This window comes from Nelusetta ayraudi, unplaced genomic scaffold (assembly GCF_046127955.1).
Source record: "Nelusetta ayraudi isolate G7.1 ecotype Tasmania unplaced genomic scaffold, CSIRO-AGI_Nayr_v1 ptg000019l, whole genome shotgun sequence".
Lineage (NCBI taxonomy): Eukaryota > Metazoa > Chordata > Actinopteri > Tetraodontiformes > Monacanthidae > Nelusetta > Nelusetta ayraudi.
This window is the reverse complement of record NW_027466069.1, coordinates 1,680,363-1,688,518: the sequence shown is the minus strand read 5'-3', so window position 1 is coordinate 1,688,518 and position 8,156 is coordinate 1,680,363. Positions and strand designations below refer to the sequence as shown.

The window sequence follows — 8,156 nt, the reverse complement described above, 5'->3', positions numbered from 1 at the left end:
CTCGACGGGGGAAATCCTCAGAACTTCTGGAGGTGTAAACACACAACCAAGAAGGACGGCACAGCACCACTCACACAGCTGTGTTGTTCAGCGCCGTGGCCTGCGGCTCCTCGGAGGGAGAACATCATTTAGAAGCCGCGCTCGGCGAGCTTTAATGCGCCCCCGAGTAATAACTGTCACTTATGTTTGGGGGCCCCGGATTCATGAGCAGCCTGTTGAGTGAAGTGCCGCTGCAATGCTGTGAAGGGAAAAGTCCTGCAGCGAGCTGAGAAGAATGGACGGCAGCTACCGGCTGTTGGGCGGATATGACTGCGAATCACTGGCGCTGCTTTATCGGAATAAAAACCCAATCAGATTAAAAGTGACTGCTGATCCGGAATTCACGATCAACCAAGGTTTAGATCGGATTGGCGAAATTTCCTGTAGACATAGCTACTGAAACACCATCAAAAGCCCTCCCCACTAATTTTTAAAAAGAACTGAGCAGACGTGAGCAATTGTGTTCGGAAAATGAATGAACTGCACAACTCAAAACTACCAACCAGGATAAGGTGTGTTTACTGAAGGAAGAACCCTGATGGCTGGGCTAAAAAATGTGGTTCTAGAATTTGGAAGCCCATTGGATGTATTAGAAGTGAGCCCAGCGCTCTTCACTAGAACAAGAGCCTGGCTGGCCGGCCGGCCAGCAGGCAGCAGGCAGCTGGGACGACTGCTCTGAATATGGATGTGCTGTAAACGGCATTGGTGGGATTCAGCAGTAAATCTCTTCACAGCTCATTGACCTGACAAAGGGCAGGGAGGTGTGATGGATGGAGGAAGGGTGGAGAAGAGAAAGAAGGAAGGAAAGAAAGAAGGAGGGAAGGATAAGGTCACATCTTCCATAAACACACATTACAAAGGACGGCCAATAGAAGAGCAGGAGGTTGGGCGGGGGCTGTGCTGCTACTTAAATGAAACTAGAGCAATACCTGCAGCAGGTATGTAATGGTGGGAGGAACATGAAAATACAACTGCAATTAAGGTCATCCAAAACACCACTTTACGACAAAGTTCACGCAAAGTCATGGTGGTGAAGTGTCATTTTGGCCACCTGGCTCTGGAACCTGGAGAGCCAGAGCAACAGACTGGAATTTTACCTTTTTAATAATCTGGAACATGTTAACACTACACAGATACATTCAGTCAGATACATTCAATTAGGCTGTCTTTTAAAAGTAGCAGTTGCTCACTGCACAGACCAGTCCACAGTTCTGGATGTTCACAAGAGACCAGTTGGCTTCAGGGCAAAATGTGAGATATTTTGTTTTTGGCTGGAGGAAAAAAAAAAAAAAAAGGGAGTAAAATTGCAAAAGTCATTTGTAAATGTCAAAAGTGCTGACAGAGACACATTACTCAACAGAAAAGTGCTGCAGAGGAATGCAGGTCTCAGAGAGTGATGCGTGCGTGTCAGGGTGAAGGAGTCGAGTCCCCAGGCTTATGTCCAAATTCAAGCCGAACAAGAAAAAAAAAAAAAAAGTGTGATATTGCAGAGTGCTGCCACATCTGTTGACAGAAGCCATGACGCAGAGATGCAACTGGCAGGCGCACAATATCGCCTGGATCCAATAATACAAATCCATAAGTTAACAACACCTCCAATCCAATCCAACATTCAGTTGGTTACTGATGAAAACACATATGTAACCGTGATGGTTGGACTCATTACACTCAATAAAAAGTGGAACCACAGTTATTTAATTAGACCAGGCTCACTTCCTAAGGACTCAGGCCACTGTGGAAATCAATCAATAATAATAATAATCAATACAACAGTGAGGATTCAGTCAGTCAGTTGGTCTCACGTGTGAGAAAACTCTACATGTGCGCTTTTGTCTCAAACGGGGGGGCAGGAAAAAAAAACCCTCTGAAGGTTTTTGCCTTTTGAGTCAAGTGACACTCGGGGGCCTTCAGGCTGATTTTGTTCCTTTCAACATAAAGCTGCGATGTTTAAAAGCACCACATGCGAAACAAATCACGCAAACCTGATCGATGTTAGCAAACTCATGACCTCGCCTCCGGAATTTTAAGCGAGCGCAAGAGAGGGAGAAAAGAAAAATAATGTCATCATTTGTTGCAACAGCGGAGGGTCTTTTTATTTTTTTTATTTCATCTCGTCCGCCTGACTCGACTGCGAAGGTAGATTCATAATAGCAGATACACAAAAACAAACGCAGCGGCGTGGAAACAGCCGACCGGATGAAAAAAAAAAAAAAACCCTCGGCGTGACAAACAGACCTCTGTCTGCAGGAGGAGAAACAAGGAGAAGAAAGCGGGAGAAGCCGCCTCGGGGGCTATTATCTCCTTTTCATGTGCACTTAGTCACCACGTTGGTCGGCCTCCCCCTGAATCACACGCTGATACATTAATAAAGACACAAAACGGGAGGATCTCAGCTTTCGCTGAAGGCCTCGCAGTCGGAACATGGGCCAGTGATCCAGAACAACATCATCATGTTGTGGTGATTTCATCATTTCTAAAGAACCCCCCCCTCCCCCCTCCCGACCACCACCACCACCACTCCTTCCTCCCCCCAAGAGTCGAGCAGGTTTATTTTACTGCGACTTCTGAACTCTGGACTGTTTCAGAAGAACTTTCTGTCTTGAAGGGATTTTTCTCTTAATGATAAACAGGAAGAGAGCTGAGTTTTTTATTTACCACACGTCTTCTTGGTTTTCGTTCGGTGTTTAATGTCTTTCAGGCTTTCGTTTTTCTTTTTTTCTTTTCTTTTTTAGCCGTGCAGGAGCCACTATTTGACCAAAAGCAACCTGGAAACGCTTAGACGGCGCCGCCACGCCGAACTTACCCAATGTTACGATACCAAAGTGGACTTGGACGCAAATGATGACAACAATTCGCAGGAAGAGGAAAACATTCATCCACCTGTGGCACAACAAGGACCAAATAAAGCCGAATTAACGGCCTTGGTTTGGTCTTGAAGCCTCAGTCTGCACTGAAGAACTGTCCAAACCCAAGGCTCCGTTCCATCCACACACACACGCACATACGCACACACACACACACACACAGGGTTAACCTGACGTTACCCCCCCTAAATTCAAAAGCAAAACACAGGTTTGCGCGAACCTTCAAGGCTAAATTCATCAAGTCAGACTTTTACAAGAACACGAGGTGCCGCATGATGCAACGTTATCTGCACTCGGGGAAAACAATGTTGTGCGCACAAGAAAACGCACCTGGACAATTGCTACTCTTGTCCTCTTGTCGACGGTTACGTCAGCAACGCTGACACATGGAGCTGTTGGGCACAACATAAAAAAGCGGCCTTCTGCGAGATCCCATTGTGTTTCCATTTGAAAAATAATCCAGCACACAGCTGATTCTAACAGAGGCCAAACCAGCTGGATCGCTGATGTTTGAGTCAGAACACAGACAAAACATTTTCTAAATTGTCCAACTGGTACATTATTTGTGGGTTGCAACAAATCTGAACTGAAAAACAACTTTTTCGATTATTTTTCTTTTGGAAAAAGCAGTGGATGTTTGCAGCAGCACAGCTTTTATCATACTTTAAAGTCTATGTCTATGACTAAGAATGAAGTCCTATAGACTTTTTTTTTTTCACATTTCAGTTGTAGTATTAAAAAGAAATTAGGGACCAAAACCTCACTGGTGTTCGAAAGGGCAGACTTGGATTAATATGCATTGTATTTTATGACATCATTATCATTAAATAGACTGAAAACCTCACAATATTATAAGGTATTACTTTTAGATTGCCCAGAGGGAAGGGATCAGAACAAAATCCTGATGGTTGATTTCATTAAAATAAGGTTCTATCCACATATTTGGACCTCTGCTTCTTGGGACACCCACACACACACACAATGTGTTGTGTCAATGTTTTCAATATAAATCTGATTGATCTGCTGCTGCATCTCTGATGTTCGCTTCCCCTACACTTAGCTACTGTAGCTGTGAGGAATCAACTGTCTGTGTTGTCTGTTCACACTGAATGGCGACTCTAAATTGTACATTGGTGCAAATGTGAGTATAAATAGTCCCTGGTCTCCAGCGGCCGTTTAAAAAGAAATGTGCTGAATCATCATCGACGATCACGGTGGCAGCAACAAAGCTTTGTTTCTCAAATGAATCATTTGCAAACAGTGTGTTGGTATAAATTAACAGCACAAATAATTAAAAAAAAAAAACACACAAATGTACCAGTTATCTGGGCGTAGATAACTGGTACATTAGATTATTCATTGAAAAAATAAAATAAATAAGTGCATTCACATGTGTTCATTTTGTATTTCTTTTTTTTTTTTTTGATCAAACACTGGGGCATTTTGTATCCAAACGCATGTTGAAAATTCATTTGGAACAGACTGCAAGAACCTGTTCCTAATAGAATTATGAGATTTGTCACATACTTTAAAGGTTTATTATCAGAGTCAAAGTCTCCAGTGGCCCAGAGATGAACTGGCAACTGTTCCTGGGTGTAACTTCGCCTTTACCCCAAGACTGCTGGGGCACACTCCAGCGCCACCACCGCCCAAAAGTCCACACGCAATCTCACATGCCCCACAAAAACTCCATTTCTGGCGGTCAGGATCTGGTCTGTGTCTTGGTGATCAGCAGATCCACCGCAGCTGAGTCCCAGGGAGTGATGGGATCTCTGCCACGGGGCTCAGACTCTCGCCAGCTCCCTGCCCTGCACGGAGCGCTGCCTGACCCACAGCATGTTTGACTCTCAGTGCTGGCGACTGAAACGCATTAAGCAGAATGACGACAATAAATTGTGTCCAGGGCCCAAGTGTGCAGCTGTAACAACAACAAAAAAAACAGGCTTTAGGTATGTCTGGAATGTCACCAACTTTAAAATCCCAGGAACTAAATGTGGTCTTGGTTACTTTGTCGGTCCGAGGCATCTCTGCAGAACACATGTCTGAGTGACTCGCATACGTGGAGACGCTCTGCAGTCACTGGTCAACGTCGCGGAAGACGCTCAGCTCATCTGTTCTTGCTCCGCTGTTGCTTTTTATTGTGTGTGTGCACGTGCGCGCGTGTGTGTGTGTGTGTGGGTGCGTTTAATTTGTTTTCAGCCCGAGGTTGCACGACCCTCCAGTCGGCAGGGTGGTCTGCAGTAATGGCCCCGGCCCAGGTGCAGGCAGACTGCTGTCGTGATGGATTGCCGGGACCTAGTTTTTTTGGGGAGTTAATCGGTTTCACTGATTGAGGTCTTGATTGAACTGAAGTGGCACAGTGCTGCTGGCGGGATGCACAGTTCTCTCTGTCTGTGTGTGTGTGTGTGTGTGTGTGTGTGTGTGTGTGTGTGTGTGTGTGTGTGTGTGTGTGTGCTAAGTAATCCACTCCTGTAATTAAACTACTTTTTGAGTGATGGAGTACAGGATTACTCTGGCAAAACTGGTAATTATATCATAACTACTTTATCATCGGTCCCAACTGTTACTTTTTGAACTAAAGTAATTAGTAATTAGTAATTGATTACTTATGAAACAAAGTAGTTAAAGAAGTAGATTACTTTTTAAAGGAGTGATCGTTAATCAGTAGTTGGATTACTTTTACAAAGTAATCCAAACAACACTGTGTGTGTGTGTGTGTGTGCGTGTGTGTGTGTGTGTGTGTGTGTGTGCGCTTGCATAATGTGTTCGTGCTGTGCCTCACTAACAGGCATGTGTCCACTTTAGAATGCAACTGAGGTAACACCCAAAGTGTGTGTGTGTGTGTGTGTGTGTGTGTCCTTATATTTATACAAAGTGAGTGTGTCCATATCAGGGTGTAGGTCGGTGTGTGTGTGTGTGTGTGTGTGTGTGTGTGTGTGTGTGCTGTGTCCTTAGGTTTTTTTTTCCCCCTGAATCAGCTGTTTGAGTGATCAAAGAGCCGAGCGCTGACGAACGCCGCAGTGAAGTTTTCAGCGGCTGATGAATAAACATGAGGAGGGGCGTTAACGCGAGCGCACACACACCGTGCACAGCACAGAGGACAGCGGCACACAAACAACACTGTGGCTGCGCACGCACACACAAACACACACAGACACGCACGCACGCACGCAGACGCACACACACACACACACACACGTCCTGCCAGGTGAAACTTAGTATGGCGTGTGTGTATTCTATAGGCACAGAGGAAGCTGACACACACACTCACACACACACACACTCACTCTTGAACAGACTCAGATTTTCAGATTCTGGGCTGTAACGTGCAGCGCAGACATTCCAACCATCTTGGGTGCAGATCCAGCAGCCAAACCAAAGACATTATGACGGGCTGTGGGTTTTTTTTTGCAAGTAAACACTTAAATGACTGTTTATTTACTGAAACTTCTTGCAAACTAGACCGTGTTATTACTGTTAAACCCGTCAGTTTGGAGGCCAGGTCATGACCGACTGCATCCTCTTAAGCAGCTACCACGCTCTGGAGCATGATTATGGAAGTCATGTGACTACCTGGTCACCTGGGTGCAGGAGCCCCAGGGTCGGTTTGTTGTGCAGAGGGAAAGGTGAAGGATATTTGCAAAGTAATTTAATGCTGATTTTTTTTTTTTGTTGTGGCATTTCTAATAACACAAAGCTTGCAGAGATACACTCGACCGCCACTTTATTAGGCTTTCAATGACTTCTTAACTGTAGCTAATCAGTCGATCACATCACATCCTTCAGGTTACATGGAAACCTGAACCGCACACATGTTCTCTTTCTGCATTCCCTGTCATGTTTCCTCACTTTGCAAAAAACACCTGAGAGACTTTGCAAGCAGCGGCAGACGGCAGCAGACCAAACATGTCTGATCCATTTATAACTGACATGTATTATTCATTGACAACTATAAACACATAGAAACACACTTCATTTACTGCAGTAGGTAACACGCACTCACGCACGCACGCACGCACGCACGCACGCACGCACGCCGTTGTGAATCACTGAGCAGTGTAATGACGGGTGCGTCCAGGCCGCCGCCCTGATTGGTTTGACTAATGAAGGAGCCAAGCCGCCTCTTATCAATGAATTATGCATCGCGCGTTTTACAAAACGCACCACTGCAAAGACTATTAACACAAACGCACACAAAAAACACACACGTGCACGCGCCCTGCATGTAGATAAAGACTAACGCCGACAGGAAACGCTGAAGCAGACAGAAATAAAGTCGTGGAAAAACATGCACACAACAACAAAAACTTGGAGGAGTTTCACTCTCACTCGTTTTCTTTCTGTTTTTTTGTTTTTTGTTTTTTGTTGTATAATGACACAGCTTGTAAAGCACGGTTTGGCACATTTTCAGACAGGACACAGGTGCAGTTTTGAGTAAAGGGTAAACAGAGATGAACTGCTGTAATATTACCAGGCTTCTTCACTAGCAAATACAACAGATTTAAAAGGACAAGATTTAAACGTGCCACTTGTGCCACCAGGCCGTTCAGTATCTATGGGTCTGGTAAAAAAAAAAAAAAACAACTGTCTTCAGACATGCACTACACAATCGCAGAGCTGCACAGTACAGACTCCTTTCCAAAAATTCCACGCAAAAAAAAAAAAGTACACAGTATTTTGTGTGTCTCTGGTTTCCACGAAACAGCTCGCAGCAACAACACTTCAACAACACAAACTGCCGCGCCGCTTCATTACGTCACGTGACGCCACTTACCCGTCTGGAGTGTCGTGGACGCGCCTCGCGACTTGCGGAGGATAATCGGTGGCGAACACTTGAGCGAGTGCCGAAAGATCCGGACGAACCATCGTCGCTCTTCAGCGCCCGGACGGACGCGACACACCGGCGTCACCTGTTGATCCAGGGTGTGTTTCATGTCGTCACCATGCGCCATGCAGGCCGGGTGGCGCTATTAGAGAGATTCTACTGCGTAACTTTTAAGCAGTTTGGCGCTTCTTTTTTTTTTTAGGTGTCGCCATTTGTGTTTCGGGTTAGTGACGGTTTATTTTAAACTATTGTGAGGAATTGAGGGAAATGACTGAATAGATTCTAGAAAGAATAAAAAATACACATTTTCAGGCGGTCAGATTATGACATGACCATTTCTCTGTTTAGACAGGGAATATCAGCAGACGCCCGCAGAGTCTTACTTTGCAAGCCTGCTGCATGCTTGTAAATACTGCTGGACAGCTGGG

General features: G+C 45.1%; 1 long non-coding RNA gene across 1 annotated transcript in view; it reads left to right on the top strand.

The window, feature by feature from the left end:
* Positions 1-4,485: 4,485 nt before the first annotated feature.
* Positions 4,486-8,156, top strand: part of LOC142888133 (uncharacterized) — an 85,275-nt gene continuing 81,604 nt past the window's right edge. Inside the window, exon 1 of the long non-coding RNA XR_012926658.1 lies at positions 4,486-5,320. This is a non-coding gene — a long non-coding RNA (uncharacterized LOC142888133). The remainder of the gene's footprint in view (positions 5,321-8,156) is intronic.